A 17,475-nucleotide genomic window follows, 5' to 3' on the forward strand; every position below is an offset into this window, starting at 1 on the left:
ACCAGATCACTGCTTTTCTTGGTTAATTGGTTTCTTTTCCCACATAGAAATACTTTATACAGAGATATTTGCATAAGACATATATATCCAAAACAAGTGAATGTTAGCATTCTATATGCAATATAGAATACCATGTCTTTTTCACTGTGTCATTGTGCCTTTCTTCAGGAAAAAAGGCTTGGGTAAAAATTCCTATCACAGACAAATTTTTAAAACATTTTAGCTGCCCCACATCCTTCAATTTCTTATTTTGGCAGATAATTCTTTGTGGTCATCTTTTTAAATTTTCTTTTCTTTTTCCTTTTCTTTTTTGCTAACTCATAAAATTCTCATGGTGAATATATTAAACTTTTGGGTGTGTAACAGTTTTCTATGTCACTGATATCTTGCCACATAGAATTAAATGTGAATTTTGTTTCATAAATATTTTCTCATTTGGCAAGAAACTGAGCAATAATGCAAAACATCATTATAAAGAAACTGGTATGTCTGAATAAACAGAAGTTCAGTAACTGCAAAATAAATGAGTTTTGTGGCTTATGGTAGAATCCACCTGCAAAAGTTGACTCTGCTTGCCTAAATTAAATTGTGAAACAGAACTTTGGAATTGCATTTAAAATGTGTTTCTCCTAATTATTTGCATGTTTTCCTTGACTCCAATCCACACAAAAACATTTTGTCTTCATCACATAGGTGAAAATTATTCATAAAAATCTTTTCATTAATTGCCAAATATGTTACTCACACTGCTGTGATTCATTGCAATTCTAGATCTATATTTTAAATAAGGTAGAGTTACAATATATTATTTTACTATATGAACAGATATGTAGGATTTTGTGTACTTCATTCTGTAGAATCAGTAGAAACTTCTACACATGGTGCCCTCACAATCTAGAAATTGGTATTACCATATTTGTGCAAATTGAAATAAAAGACAGCTGGAAGGAAACCCAGCTAACTAAAACCCCATCTGCACTCTCGCACGGCTACACCACAATTACTCCGTACTGGGCAGTGTTCTGAGTGCTATATGTATACAACTCATAGAATCTTCATAACAGGCCTGTGAAGGAGATGTTATTAATATTTCCATTTTACACATAGGAAGATGGGGATACAAAGGTCATAAGGGGAAGAACCAGGGCATACCCAGTGAGTCTGACACTAGGGGACATGGCCTGTTTGTTTTTAGTTAATTGAAACACTCACACACAAACAATAAAGTGTATGATAATAGTTGTGAACTTACAAAACAAACATATATAACATACAGGACTCATAACTCAACCTACCACCAGTAACTTACATTGTTGTTAAACCTTTTTAACTAAGTATTAAAGAGCATTGTCAAAATATTACTACTAACCAAAGTATTTTCCCCCAACCAACCATATTATTATTTTTCTATCATTTATATATGAACATAATTAAGTGTATAGTAAAATCTATGAACTTACAAAGCAAATATACATAACATCATACAGGGGACGCATACATCAACCCTCCACCAACACCTTGCATTGTCATAAGATGTTTGTTACAAATTATGAAAGAATATTGTCAAAAGCTTACTACTAATCATAGTCCTTACCTTATATGTAGTGTGTTTTTACCCCAACCCACCTATTATTATTATTTTCTCTATTGTTTTTAAATGTTACATTAAAAAATATGAGGGGTCCCCATATACCCCCCACCCACCTCATCCCACTCCTCCCACATCAACAACCTCTTTCATCATCATGGGACATTCATTTGCATTTTGTGAATACATTTTGGAGCACTGTTGCACCACATGGATAATGGTTTACATCGTGGTTTACACTCTCCCCCAGTCCACCGAGTGAGCCATGGCAGGATATACAATGTCCAGCATCTGTCCCTGCAGTACCACCCAGGACAACTCCAAGTCTTGAAAATGCCCCCACATCATATCTCTTCTTCCCTCTCCCTACCCTCAGCAGCTACCATGGCCACTTTCTCCACACAATGCTACAATTTCTTCCATTACTAATCACAATAATTCCATAGTAGAATATCAATAAGTCCACTCTTATCCATACTCTATTCCTCCATCCTGTGGGCCCTGGGATGGTGATGTCCACTCCATCTCTATATTGAGAGGGGCTTAGATTCCACATGGATGATGTATGCAATTTTCCTGCTTGGAGTAGTAGGCACTCTTGGCTCCCTGGTGTGGTGGTTGACCTTCACCACCTCCCTGTTAGCTGGCCAGGGTAAGTCCAATAAACTGGAGGGTAGGAGTTGCAAGTCAGCTGAGGCTCAGGACCTGGCTGTCACATGGATAGTCCAGAGATTTGGGTCTCCTGAGTACACACCAACCCCAGCACCAACCACAAGTTCAGTAAAAGTGACAGAAGAGGCATGTGTGGAAAGGTCATATCTGAGTCCAACTCCATCACACTCAGGAACACAAACTCCAAAGTAGGACCAACTGACATGGCACTGAACTCCAGAGCCATCTGCCATGACCGTAGAACCTGAGGGTCTCTGTAGCCCTCAGGAAAACCAGTACCTGGGCTTCTACCTACTTTGGCTGTCTCTGGGACCCTGCTGAGGCCTGTGTAAGAATGACCCCTCTGATGACCTACTGACTTTTTTGGAGACTCATAGCCGTATAAACTCATTTGTCCTTTCCATTTCCCCCTTTTATTCAAGGTAAAAAAGCAGTTTTTAACACCTGATATTACATGTACGCTGAGATATTCTGCTGGTCTAAGTTGACCCTTTTATTCAAAGTCTTTTTCTAGTTACATCACCAGCTGGTGCTTGGTAGTAATCCTTCAGTCCCAGGGAGGCTCATCCCTGGGAGTCATGTCCCACCCTGGGGGGAATGTGATGCATTTACATGCTGAGTTTAGCTTAGAGAATGGCCACATTTGAGCAACGTGGAGGCTCTCAGGAGGTAACTCTTAGGCACCCTGCAGCTCTATGCCTACTTCATATTTCAGGTGCACATGCTCATAAGCATAGTCATCAGTATCAAGGGCTCAAAACTGGGCCATCCTTCTTTATTGGTCTTTGTCATTGCACTTGGGGGATTGTTGCTGTTCCATTGGGGAATGTGACAGAGCTCTGCTGGCTAGGAACTCGGCACTCCCTCAGTTGTCATTTTTAGCTGTAACCACTATGAAAATATCCAAACATTTTTATGTACCCTGTATACATGCCCTGGAGAACTCCCTCCCAACCATGTGCCCCCCATTAATAACACCCCACACCAGTGTTCCTCCCCTGCCATAGTTGAACCCCTCTGTGGTCCAAAACTTCTTAAAAAATGAAGCCTCATATATTGCCAGATTCCATTAATAGTAAAATGGAACATAGTGTTGGGTTTAAAGGTTAGATACAGAATACACACTAATTTAGAAAAATTAAAAATAAATTGGGGTATCAAAAAATGAAAAAATGAAAGTTTTGTTTTTGACATTTTGTCTGTCATCCTTGCTGTAGGTGTTGCCCTGTGTGTACAGTGGCAAGGCAATTTCTTCCATTTCTTCCTTAGTGTCTACATCCTTTCTTTTTTTTCCTTGTAATTATTAAGTTTGTCTTCACAAAAGTTTTAGAGCACAGTAATTCACATATACAACATACGGTACTCCCACATATCCAATTTCAAACACTTTGTCCCCTCCCCAGCAGTGATCTTTTTACATGTTCATATTATATTTGCTGTAGCTGATGTACAGATATTGTTTAAATTTTTTTTTTATGACAGAAGTTGTATACTTGTAAAGCAGTCATGCATATGTGCAGAATTCCCAAACAATAACCCTACATCAACACACCACATTTTGGTGGAAAGTTCATTACAGATAAGATAATATCATCTGATTGTTACCATGTCCATAGTGTACATTTGGCTCACATTTTTCATACTGCCTCATTATCAACACAGTGCATCTTTCACATACATGTAAGAATATTATATTATGACTGCTAACCACAGTACATAGGTCACTCTAGCTGTAATTTTCCCATGCTTCTCCACATTCCCAACACCCTGCAATAATGATATACATTTGCTTTAGTTAACAAAGGACACTCTTGCATCTGTACCAATCAAACACAATTCTCATCTACTGCTGAGATCCAGTTCAGGAATTGTTTGCTTGAAGTGAAGATGAAGCAGAACTTACAGAAATAACAGACAGAGAAACACAAGAGAGGAACCAGGGATGGAACCAGGGGGCTCACAGCTTCTGGAACTGAGGGCCTTACCCTAGTTTCCACATCATATTTATTAGGAACTCTAAAGCAACTGTTTCTCATCAGCATGGCAACATTTACATTAATTGGGGACAAGTGCAACAAATAGGGAACAGGTAAGCCAGCTTCCCACAACATTCCCCCTTTTTGTTTTGTAAAGCAACAAAGGCAGATTCCGTGGTTTCTTGCTGCTTCATACCCCCAAAGGGCTCATTGCGTACTTCTGCGGACTAAGTTTGAAAATAACAAAGACAAACAAGCAACATTTCTCCCAGAATACCTCCTCCCTGACTTTTCCCCCAAGTCATAGGGTTTAGTGACTATAGTCCATCAGCAATTCCAGCCATCATTACATTTTGTAATTTTTCTTCCAAGTTTAGAACAGCATTTTATACATAATCCATAACTACAGCAGATTATACAAACTTCCAACTAGCAATGACTTATTTCTCATGGGCTTAAGATTTCCTACCAGCAAGGTTATACAGGCCAATACTCGATCAAAAATGACCCCACTTTCCCCAATTTGTATAGTTTGAGGCATAGGCAATGACAACTTATTGTTACTTCCCCATTTGGGACTGTGGGACTGTTGTAGAATTTGAGAGAGTTTCAGTTATTTGCATATAGAGAGGCCAGGACTCAGGAATGATTTTGAGAAGGAAAAATGGTTTATTGATGGCCGGCCAGACTTGGGAGCTTCCTGTTGCAAACCCGAGCCCTGAACAAGACTTTCAAGTTTCTTTTATACAGAGAGGAAAGGTTAAATGGTCCTTTTGTTTCAGTTCTCAATAGGCTTGAATTAGCATATATATCTTCCACATCTTAGGTAAGCTTTTAGCATGAACTTCAGACATTCTAGATAAGCTTTTAGCATATTTGATTTGCATTTCCCCTGAATAAAGTTTATAGACCTTGCATTGTTAAACTGTTTCCTGGGACTGGAGTCATTGCCATGGTCACCAAGGGCAGGACTGCAGCCTCTTATGTCTCACACCCACAAGTCAGACAGCTTAGGTTATCTCTTAAGAGACAAAGAGCCTCCCACCCATAGCCCACATCAGGACAGCTGGAAGTTTATCACATAATGTCAGTGCCTTCCTTGGTCCTGCTCTTAGCATCTTCACTGGACCTGGTGCCACAACTCAGTGTTGAATTTAAACTTAGTCCATCATTGTAAGGACTCTTTTTCCAGGCAGAAAACAACAGCTGACCTGTTATAAGAGTCCCATTGCAGTGTCTGTAGCAGTGAAAGCATATCTTGCCCCTTCCAAGAGCAGGAGGGTGCTGATGTCACCTCACTGAGGTGAGCATTAAGGCCACAAGCTGTTGGTGAATAGCAGGCAGTGGGAACTGCTGCGCTAGGCACCACAAGGTCTGGTATTCATGATGTTTACTTTTCCAGTGGAGCCACTCTGCTTCATTCTCAGGTGTCAATTGTATGGCTCTATATCTTCATGAGGCATCTGCCTCAACAGTCCAGAGACAGGGATGTTAGAGGAGTGGGCAGGGACATGACAGACAATTACCTGTCACTGCTGGTAGGCATCCCAGATGTTCTTCTACAGATCTCTCCCCCATAGAGGGTAATTCACAACAGTCCATTGTTTTTGTTTTGCTTTTAGTATTTGCAATTCACCCATGAATAGGAATCTCTGTAGTCTTCAGAGAGCCCAGACACTATTGGGTTAGATCTTTCACTTTAGCAGGAGTTGCTATGCTACACACAATTGCTTTTTATATTGCACTTTTGGCCTCTTCCCACATTTATGACTAAAACCTAAGGGGTACTCAATTAGAATATTGCCTTTGCCACAAACCCCACCCAAAGCCCATACTGGTGCTGACCACAGCCAATTCACAGGCTAAGTCTATATCCACCTTCCCCTTCTTTTTTTTATTATTTTAAAGCAGGCTGCTGGAAGTCCTCCTACTCTCATGAAGGACCTTTCCTAATTAACACGTCTTTGTAAGGGATAAAAGATTTTTAGTATTCCAACAATATTACCAATTCTATTAACATGAGAAAACATTGTACTTTATCAAATACAGTAGATGGTATAGTTTTGTCTTACCCAACCAAATGACAGTTAAGAATTTGATAGAGTAGCAGGGACCTTACAGCTTGTCCCAATTGTTTGCCTATCCCAGGCCCTTAAGATACTGTTGTCTCTGATGCTTCTTAGTAGGGTCACTGTCACAGATTTCTTCTATGCAGCCAAATTCATTGCCATCAGGCCAGGGCAGAAAGCCTTAAGGAATGACCTGACCCGTGGATCAGTCGAACCGAGACCTGAGGGAGGGAGTGGGAATGAAAAAGGGACAAGAGACACAAAGAATGGAGGCAAGACAGGATTCTGATCAAGCCTCGTTCATTGAGGGTCAGTCAGGGGTTCTTATAGCCAGGGATGAAGGAGGTGGTACACACTGACAACACGTGTCAGTAAATGATTGGTTAACTAGATTGATTCTCGTGGCACACGCACGTGCAGATGGTTATTTGGCAATGTCCGCGGAAAGACTTTCTGTGCTCTTTAGGGACTGCCCAATTGGAGCCCCGGGGAGTGGCATAAGAATAGAAACTTAATTGCTTTAGCAAGGGTGGGGAAAGAAAACTTAACCGGGTTAGTATCTAAAAATAGCGCTTAGCAACAAGATGGCCAATACAACACCTGTGCCAGAGGCAGCTTCCCACAAAGGAAGAACTGCAAAAGTCCATTGCTGACCTTTTCACACAGTTTTTGTACTTTTTGTTTTCATTCAGGTTCATTTTACTTTTACAAAACACATAACTCACTGAATACTATCACAATACTTTTACAACTTGCTATATGCATACTAGTTCTGTCCCGCATGTCTCCATTTTCTGATTTTACAAAACTAACCATTTTATTTTAAGACAAAAGACACCTTAAATTTCAGTTAGCATTCCCACAAAACTTTTACCTGTTTCAATATTCGCTTAACTTTTAAAATTTATATTAGGACAAAATAAACCTTATAACATTTTAGTTAGCATTTCTTTCTCAGAACTCAGGGGCTGTTTGAGGATTTCCTCATAATAAAGAAAAAAGATTAGACAGTTCATATGTCTCCTAATAATTTTTGCAAATAATTCAAAGTTTTAGTAGAGTCTCTATGAATCTGAACTTTCTGAGGCTTACCTGTAATTTTATCAACAATAGTCCCGAGATAAGAAACAAGAGTAAGCTTTTGAATTTTCTCAGGGGCAAGTTTTAAACCTGCTGTAGTTGAGTTCTTTTCTAAGGACAGATATGTTAAAACTAAAGTCTGGGAAGAGGTAGCACCACAAAATATACCATCAATATAATGTATAATGTAACAGGAAGGAAAAGCCATTCTGACTGGATCTAAACCTTTAGCCACAAAATTTTGACATATAGTAGGGCTACTAAGCTTCTGTGAGGAAGATATTTCCACTGAAACCCTTTCATGGGTTCTTTGTTATTGAAAGAAGGCACTGAGAATGCAAATTTCTCTCAGTCTTGGGAAGCCAAAGGTATTGTAAAGAAACAATCCTTTAAATCAATAACACCAGATGGCCAGCTATGAGGGATCATAGCTGGTGTGGGTAAACCTGGCTGCAGTGCACCCATAGGTTGAATGACTGCATTTACTGCTCAGAGGTCTGTTAAAAGCCTCCATTTGCCTGATTTTTTTCTTAATAGGAAACAACAGAGAGTTCCAAGGACTAAAAGATTCTTCAATATGCCCCTTATCTAACTGTTCCTTAACTAATTTATGAAGTGCCTCCAGTTTGTCTTGAGTTAATGGCCACTCTTCAACTCAAACCAGAGAAGTTGTAGTCCACTTGACAGGGATGGATTTGGGTGATCCAAGGAGGCTAGACTGAGCATGACCATTATGGAAAAGGTGAATATCCTAATCCTGCATGATTACCATCAGCTGTGGGATTGACTGGTTTAACAATTCCCTGGTGGAGTTTACCCAACCCTAATCCTGGAACATGTCCTTGTTTCCTCATTAATTGTTGACTTTGTTTACTATATTGGCCCTCCTGGAGAATATAAATTTCAGCCTACCACTGTTCTAATTGATCACATCTCCAAAGATTAATAGGTAAGTCTGCCACATATGGCTGCAGGTGGCAGGTTGCCCATCAGGTCCCAGACACTGAAATATCTGCACACTGTGTTTCAAACTTCTGGGAGTGCCAAGTCTCAGAACAGAAATAGATATATCTTGTAATGGGCAAGCAGAGGGCCAATGGTTAGAACTAATGACAGAAATGCCAGCTCCAGTATCAATAAGTCCTTTAAAGCATTTGTTCTGGATGGTTACTTCACAAACAGGATGAGATTCTAAAATTTTTTCAGTCAAGAATACTGTCATTCCTGTACTTCCAAAACTATCTTTCCCTTGAACTTTCTTATTAGCTCCTATTGAAACATAAGCAAACAACAATTGTCCTATGTATCATCTTTCCAAGGAACTGTGGACATGATAACTTAAATCTCTCCTTGATAGTCACAATCAATTATTCCTGTGTGTACTCTAACTCCCTGTGAGGTAAGACTGCTTCTCCAGAGGAGAAGTCTGACAAAGCCAATTGGTAAAGTTCCCTTTATTCCCATTTTTACACAGACCGGGTATCCCCTGGAAGCAAGATAACAGGTTCAGCTGTAGGGATATCTATGGCTGCACTTCCTGCTGTGGTGGGGTAAAAATCCAGGATACTGTGGAGTGTTGGGGAATGCTGGGGTTGCTCTACTGAACCACAAAAACCCCCTTTTGGAGCAGGGCTGGGAGCAGGCCCCGTTGGAAGTTTCCTGACAAAGGGGTGTCGTTCTTGGTGTTTAGACCGACATAGGTTAGACCAATGATATCCTTTACCATAGTGGGGACACAGTTCAGATCATTTCCAAGTTGAAATATTCTGTCTGAATGACGTTTTTCCCCTCAGACCATTTCCAACAATCTTTTTTTCACATGACCAGTTTTTCCACAATTAAAGCATTTTCCAGAAAACCTCTTATTGATTTTCATCCCTGCCATAACCTGAGTCATTGTTGTGGAATTTAAGAGAGATTCAATTATTTGAGTATAGAGAGGCCAGGACTCAGGAATGATTTTGAGAAGGAAAATGGTTTATTGACAGCCGGCCGGACTCGGGAGCTTTCTGTTTGAATCCCGAGCCCTGAACAAGATTTTCAAACGTCTTTTATACAGAGAGGAAAGGCCAAATGGTCCCTTTGTTTCAGTTCTCAATAGGCTTCAATTAGCATATATCTCTTTCACATCTTAGGTAAGCTTTTAGCAAGGACTCCAGACATTTTAGATAAGCCTTGGTTTCTGCATTTCCCCTAAATACTTAAAGTTTATAGCCCTTGCTTTGTTAAACATTTCCTGGGACTGGAGCCTGCTGTCACCGTCCCTAAGGGCAGGACTGCAGCCTCTTACCGTTCCACACCCACAAGTCAAACAACTTAGTTATCTCTGAAGAGACAAAGAGCCTTCCACCCATAGCCCACATCATTCCCCCCCTTTGTCAAAGTTTACTTGCTAAGCTTTGGCATAATTATTGTTGTAGCTATGAGGTGGATGACTTTTTGTTGTCTTGACTGATTATTTATCAGTCTTTAGTACAGCATCAAGGACCGTTTTTAGAAGTTTAGAACTTTTCATTCTGGACAGCAGAATCTTGGGCAGGGGCCTCCCGCAGTTATTCTGCTGCCTCTGGCACTCACGTGGATTTCCAGTCAGGTTCCAGATCCATCTATTACTTTTATTTTACTCTTAAAGAGTTTACACCTTTAATTTAAAAGGGGTGCTGAAGGGAGACGATCTCTTTTCTGTAACTGCTTCCTGCTGGCCATGGGCTGTAGTCATTGCCTAATAAGGTGTAGAACTCTTTAATTTATTCTAACTGGAGGAAGATGGATCTGGCATTCTGTACGAAGTTGGATGAAGTTTTCATATGGTTAATAAGATGTTCACTCTGAAAGAAACAAACTTAATTAAAAATTTGGAATACCCGTTTTTTTAAAGAGGACACATTGGATTACAGAGATAGACAAGATTAGATGCCTATAAAGATGGCATTCCTTAAAAGCTGGTGGGAACAGCATATATATTCTTTTTTAAGTTATCCATCTTTAGAGAGAAATTGCAACAGACACTTAGCTTTGTCTGAAGACACATTCCAAGCTGTTCAATGATTGACACTCATTCGCTCTGTCAGATGCTCCTGGTGAACTGGCACTCCTTGGGCAACTGGCTTCACTCAGGATTAGAACACTAATTTGGAAATACTCTTAGTTTTCACCTGTGGGAGTGATCAGAACTACAGAATAAAGATTTTTACACCTTGGTTTTCATTGTACAATTTCTAGCAATTTTGACTTGTTCAATAGGTGACTCACCATCAGCAAGCAAGCCTCACTTTTGCTAACTGAGACTGGCTGAGACTGCCACCTTATTCTATAGACATGTTATTAACTGTTTAGAAAATGATTTTACCAGGAATTTAACATGTCTAATATACTTCTGCACTTGATCCAAAATAGAAAAGATAACATTACAATTATTAGGCATATATTTAGTACAGGATAAAAGTACAGCACTTAATATTAACTAATGTATTACTTAATGCATAAGGATTCAGAGTTGCCATTATTAGTTTTGAGTTTCAGGTTTGTAATACTTTACATGTTATCTCTCCATGAGAGCAGGCCATAATGCCAATTGTGCTCAAGTTTTACTTACAGTCTCCTGGTATCATGGCTCCACTCAGCATGTTCTTCAACGCAGTGAGCAAGTTGCAGCATCCTTCCAGTATTCCAGAGATTTTCCAGTATTCCAGAGATTTTCCAGTATTCTACTAGCCTGGTGCATAGTGCTCTCTGGCACCATGGAACAGTGCCAGTCTGGAGGCGATATCCATTGTACACTTGGCTGTACCGAGTCATTATTGGCTGCAGGAGCTTGAAACTGCAATATAGTTTCCATCAACTTCAGGAGCAGAACCAGAGACTGATATAGCACATTTTTTTAATTGAGGGGTCAGTGACCAGCCTAGCCAATAACTCACATGGAGAGGCCACCTGTAATGTATACAAGGCCTGGTTCGAATGCACAAGAGTTTGACAATGTTAAAGTTTATTCCTTGTTTTATATATATTTTAAACAACTTAACGCAATACATATATCAAATGACTATTTACTTACACAATTTTACTATGAAGATAACAGTAGGTACTTTACTTTAGTAATAGAGGAAAAATACTTTTCATTGTTAGAATGAAAACAGAATATTTCCAATAGAATCAAGACAACTTTTTATTACCATTTACTTAAATGTGTATTTTGCAGTGGCCTTCAGACAGGTTTATTATCATGAAGTTATTTCTGCTACCAATACCAATCTAAGTTTCTTTAGTTAACAATGACTTCTACAACTAGAATTATTTAAACATTTTCAGTTTGGAAGATGTTTTACAAACTCTTTATAATTGACTATAACCGCATTGACTAGACACCTCATGTTTAAATAAACTTACTAAATTACAATTACCAATGAAAGAAATTTACTCTCTATTTAAGAGAGCATATCTACAATCTTTTCCCTTTAGCCTAATTTCACCAATGTGAACTTACAATTTTCACTTACAATTTTCATTACTGTAAAGATTTTGTACATATGTTAATTTAGTTTATAAATTAACTATGGGAGATTACACTCAAGTTAAATAAAATTGAAACCATAATAGTTTATGCAAGGAATGTTCTCTTTTTCCCTTACAGGAAGCTAAAAACTTCTTTTCTTTAAGTTATGAAAATTATTAATTTAAAAGCATAACTGACTACCAGGTTTTAAAACACATGCATACTGACTTCCAGGTTTCAAAACACATTACACAATTACTTAATTTTTTTAAAATCATAACCCAGGAAAGATCTCTCCATAGTTTTTATGGACTTTCCTTTACTTACTGAAATTTGTTAATAGAGCCACTAATTACCTTATTTTGTTGGAAAGAAATCTTCTGGAAGAAAATAAGGCTCACCAGATTGTGGAAAAGAAAATACTTTATTCTCAATCTTGCAAGAAGGGGCGCAGAGCCAGATATGGCTGGTGCCCCGAACAAAGAAAAATGACACAATTTATACCCCTAAGCCTAGCATGCAAGCTCTTCCTGTTTTTCCATAGATTGGATACTTCAGAAGTTACAGCTTATCTGAGATTTAACTTTCCCACGCAAAAGTTTGATTTAACTGCTTCCTCTATCACATTCCAACCATTTTAGTTTTTACCTGCTCCCCCCTTTTTCAAATAAGGAATAGAATTTAGTGCTGAAATGGCACCGACTTAGTTAGCTCCTTCTTGGGCATCCTTCCACTGCCCATAGGACTGGCCTAAACTGGTCTCCTCCACTGCTGTCCAACCCGGGAGTGGGAGACTGAGGCAGCAGGCCGCCGGTTTACATCAACATTTTTCTTCTGTAAAAATTAACCTAATCTTTGTTTTGTTTTGTTTTTTTTTCCAATTTATGGCTGACAAAGGTTTAAACTGGGAAATTACCAGGCAAACTGATTCTTAATTCCCTAGCCTAGTAGATAGGTTTAATCTGCCACACCTAGTCTTGCCTTAAAAGCTCTTGCAAAGAGGAGGCCCTTTCCCAATTGTTTCCATAATCAGATTTCTATGACTTTTCCATCCTGCTTAGTTCAATTTGGGCTTTAAGAATATTTATAAATATAACTGCATATTTAATTTTTAACAATTTGAGCAAATAGGCAGACATGAATAGTTTGACACAACAACATGACTTTAGTTACTTTTAAACTTTTCAAAGACTTTTGAAACTCTTCTTAATTTGCACTATGACCATGCAGTTTACCACAAGAATTTTCTTTCTTACTTAATGGATTGTAATAACCAAAATGTTCTCAATGCCTTAGCACCATTGTTTTAGAACTTTATATTTTACCTTGAAATTAGCAGGATTTTGGATAAGCAACAAGATTAGTTTTATATATATTTACTGAGGCTATTTGAAGCCTCAGGGAGACAGACTGCTTTCTCTCATGAATTGCCACTCTTAGGAACACTGACCGTCAAGGCAGGAGACTTCTCCCCCTCCACCCCCCTTTTTGATTTTGGAGATAATAAAACTCCAGTGGCCATTTAACCTTATTCTATCAGGCAGCAATTTATTTAGTTTACACTTGAATTCATGAGAGAAAGGGTTACTAATACCAGAAGAGGAGACAGTGATGTCCCAGCTCTTCTCAATTATGAAATAACCACAGGCAAAGGCAAAGGGCGAGGTTAGGCCTGAAGCAACCATAAACAAAGGAAAGGTTAGTGTAGAATTTACACTTAAATAATAGTTTCAGGCTAAATTCACCCAGCTATAATCTCAGTTATTGTCTTTCCACTGTTTTACAATATAAATGCATTTATAAATGATTTTAACTCTTAGTTACAGTTTTTATTAATTTTTTAAAACCTATTAATTTTATAACACCTTTAAATACCTTTCATTCAACTTATAACATATTAAATGAACTTAACCATTACTTTAATTTTTCCTTTAAAGTGAAAGAATAAATCTCTTGCAGTTAGTTTGAAATAAAAGGCTACTTTTCAGGATTTGATAAAATGTTCTTTTAAAAGAGGTAAGACTCTTCTTCAAACATTGAGGATATGATGAGGTTAAAGCACAAGAAGCTATTGATAAATGATTTTCTTTATATATTGATCTTACTCAATTTAATCATAAAAATTTCCCTTCCACAAACCTTCTACACTTTCAGTATTCATTCAGGTTCTGTCCCACACTCTACTCTTTCCAATAATCAATCATTTTATCTTAGGACAAAATCATCTTCTGTTTCCTTAACAATAAAAACACATTCCATATATCCCACATACTGAGTTACCAGGCAAACTTCTTACAACATATAATTGCCATTAATACTAAACAAGTTTGTTAAAATAATGAACTTTTCTTCACTTTAAATACTTAGTAGCATGTAATACCAGAAACAGTTTTTTTGGAAGCAAGTTGGCAGGGGAGATTGGCTGCCGAATAAGTTTGTTATAAAATTGCCTTTTATTATTATTATTATCAATTCAGTTTTGTTAAATAATGACTTTCTGCAATTAGCCACTTAAATACCTTAAACAATGCTTTGTAAAACTTTTATATTTATACCCTTAAGACAGATTTTACCTTCACAGAACACATTCTCTCACTTAAGGTTACTACAATACCTTCTAAGAACCTGAGCAGAATGCAAACGTATTTTGGCTTTGACACCCTAAGGAGGGAACTTTACTGCATTTATTCTGATTCTGCTTTTCACCTCCTTCACTTCCCCCCCTTCCAGGCAGTCGGGTGCACAACAAACAGGAATGCGGCTTATGAATAGAAGGGTGGACTCACTGGAAAGGGGCAAGCCGCTCCCCCCTTTCCAGCTTTCAGCCAAAATGGGCAGACAGAACCTACTCAAATTTGGCAACTCTCCCAGGAACCCAGCCGCCCTGACTGGGACATTCCCAACAGACTTGGGTGCTTGGCGCGGACACAGATGGCCTCCAAGCCCCGGCAAAGGGCCAGACCAGAGACAAGACAGCAGAGCATGCACAAACATCTAGACTCCGCAAACATCCAGACTCCTCAGCTTTTGCCCCAGAATCATTTCACTCCCTTGCCAATGGCAAGGGAGGGCTCCAGCTCAGCTGTAATTCTACTTTACATAAGGACACAACTCCGACACTAACATTGAGCTGACACAGACAGAAGCACAAAGGTCACTAATCTGACCCACAAGTTATATATTTATTTTCACCACGGCTGCCCCCACAGCCATCACAAACCTCAGAACACTTAAACATTTGGTATAAAGCAAATTCATTCACAAATTAGCACCATAACAAAAGATTTCAGCTAGACTTTTCCACTGTTTAAACTTTACACCCAGACCAAGCTCCACAAGCCGATCCATTTTCCTGTAACCAAGTTTTGTTTTCCTTAATCTAGACCAATTTCCAGGATATTAGGACTCGAACCTATAAATACCCTTCCTATTAAAATCCAGACTCCACTCCTTTAGTGGATATAAGACCAGTACCAGATTCTAACATGCAGTTAGACAAACCCAAAACACCAGGGCCTTTCCCCGGTTTTCCTCCTTTTCCCAAGCCTAGAGAGAACGGCTTCCCCCCAGCCTTCTGGGGCTACTAGGGTTCTCTCGGGAGGTGATCAGCCTCCCCTTCCTAGCAATTAAAGCTAGGGCCTTCCAGACTCTGCTCACCCGGGGAGTCTTACCTTCTTCCCTGTTCGGAGCTCTTTTTCGTTCCCAGAATCTTTCTCTTCAGACCTTCCATTGCCCCTTGATTTTGTCAGGAAGATTCTGGTGGAGCCCACATCTTTTCTGGATTAAATTTAATCCAGGGGCGCCCAGATTTGGGGTTCACCCGAGTCCTCCCGGCTTCCTCGGGGATTTGGAAGGGGCAGCAAAATGCTACCGTCTCTGGCCTTCATTTTTATCCCTTCGTGGTTGCCATTAATGTTGTGGAATTTAAGAGAGATTCAATTATTTGAGTATAGAGAGGCCAGGACTCAGGAATGATTTTGAGAAGGAAAATGGTTTATTGACGGCCGGCCGGACTCGGGAGCTTTCTGTTTGAATCCCGAGCCCTGAACAAGATTTTCAAACGTCTTTTATACAGAGAGGAAAGGCCAAATGGTCCCTTTGTTTCAGTTCTCAATAGGCTTCAATTAGCATATATCTCTTTCACATCTTAGGTAAGCTTTTAGCAAGGACTCCAGACATTTTAGATAAGCCTTGGTTTCTGCATTTCCCCTAAATACTTAAAGTTTATAGCCCTTGCTTTGTTAAACATTTCCTGGGACTGGAGCCTGCTGTCACCGTCCCTAAGGGCAGGACTGCAGCCTCTTACCGTTCCACACCCACAAGTCAAACAACTTAGTTATCTCTGAAGAGACAAAGAGCCTTCCACCCATAGCCCACATCATCATCACTGTAGCATGTTGACCCCCCCCCCCATCCCTAAATCCTGGCACAATTTAATATATCCAGTCAAATCCACTTTACCATTCGTAATTCCTATAGCTTTCTGACCATTCTGATCAGCATTTTCATAAACCATTAACTGCAGAATATTATCTGCAGCCTCTAAGTTACTGACCGGTTTTTTGATAGTCTCTTGTAACTGAGCAATAAAGTCAGGGTAGGGTTTTAGGTCCCTGTAGTATTTTTTGGAATGACACTGAAGGCTGGCCTTTAACCTCAATCTTTTCCCAGGCTCTTAAACAACAGTGTGGAACATGTGTGATAGCTTAATCATTCATCACTAATTGCTGATCTACTGCTGCCCAGTTCCCCACCCCCACTAAATGGTCCAAGGAAATGGGGTTATTATGGGCTCTACTGTGAGCAGCCGAGTCTCTGCATGATCTGTCCACCAGGTTTTGAATTGTAAAATCTCTCCAGGCCCTAGGGTGATGCGTGCTGAGGCAGACCAATCAGCCAGAATCAGCCTAGAGCCTTCAGGAAGCCCCTGCACTTCACCATAGGTAAAAGGAGAATTTGGACCATCCTGTTGTACTGCTGCTTTTAACACTTCCAATATTTTAAATGGGAAAGGTTTGTGGGTAAACTCATAAACTCCATTCAGGTTTTGAGGATCAACTCTGGGAACTATTCTTTCTTGTATGTTAACTGGAAAGGCCATTTGAAATGCCTCCAAATCACCCTCCCTTCTAGCCTGTAAGATGCCCTGTTGTAGAGTGGACAACTTTGGCTAAGCATCTCCAGATATGAGAGGGGGAGAAGGAGAGGGAGTCAGTGGAGGAGATACTGATTTTCTAAAGTCAGTTAATGAGCAGGCTGAAGGCAAGACAATGGGAGGAATTTCCTCATGTTCTCTATCTTCATCCTCTTCCATTTGCCAGGGTTCTAAAACAGATTTAATTATAATCAAAATGGGCCAAATAGTAACAGGGAGCAGAACACCTCATACAGGTAATTTTTCTAAATCTTTCCCACTTTTTCCCAGTCTCCTAATTCTAAACTTCCTATTGCTAGGAACCATAAGCAATATAACCTGTAAGAGTTCCAAAATACAAGGCTCCAGTGACCATAGCTCCTCTTGCTTTGAGAAGGTGTTTCAAGAGATAGACATATGGGCAATATTTTGTTGAACTGTCTCTGTTTCCCATCATAACC

This window comes from Dasypus novemcinctus, chromosome 10 (assembly GCF_030445035.2).
Source record: "Dasypus novemcinctus isolate mDasNov1 chromosome 10, mDasNov1.1.hap2, whole genome shotgun sequence".
Lineage (NCBI taxonomy): Eukaryota > Metazoa > Chordata > Mammalia > Cingulata > Dasypodidae > Dasypus > Dasypus novemcinctus.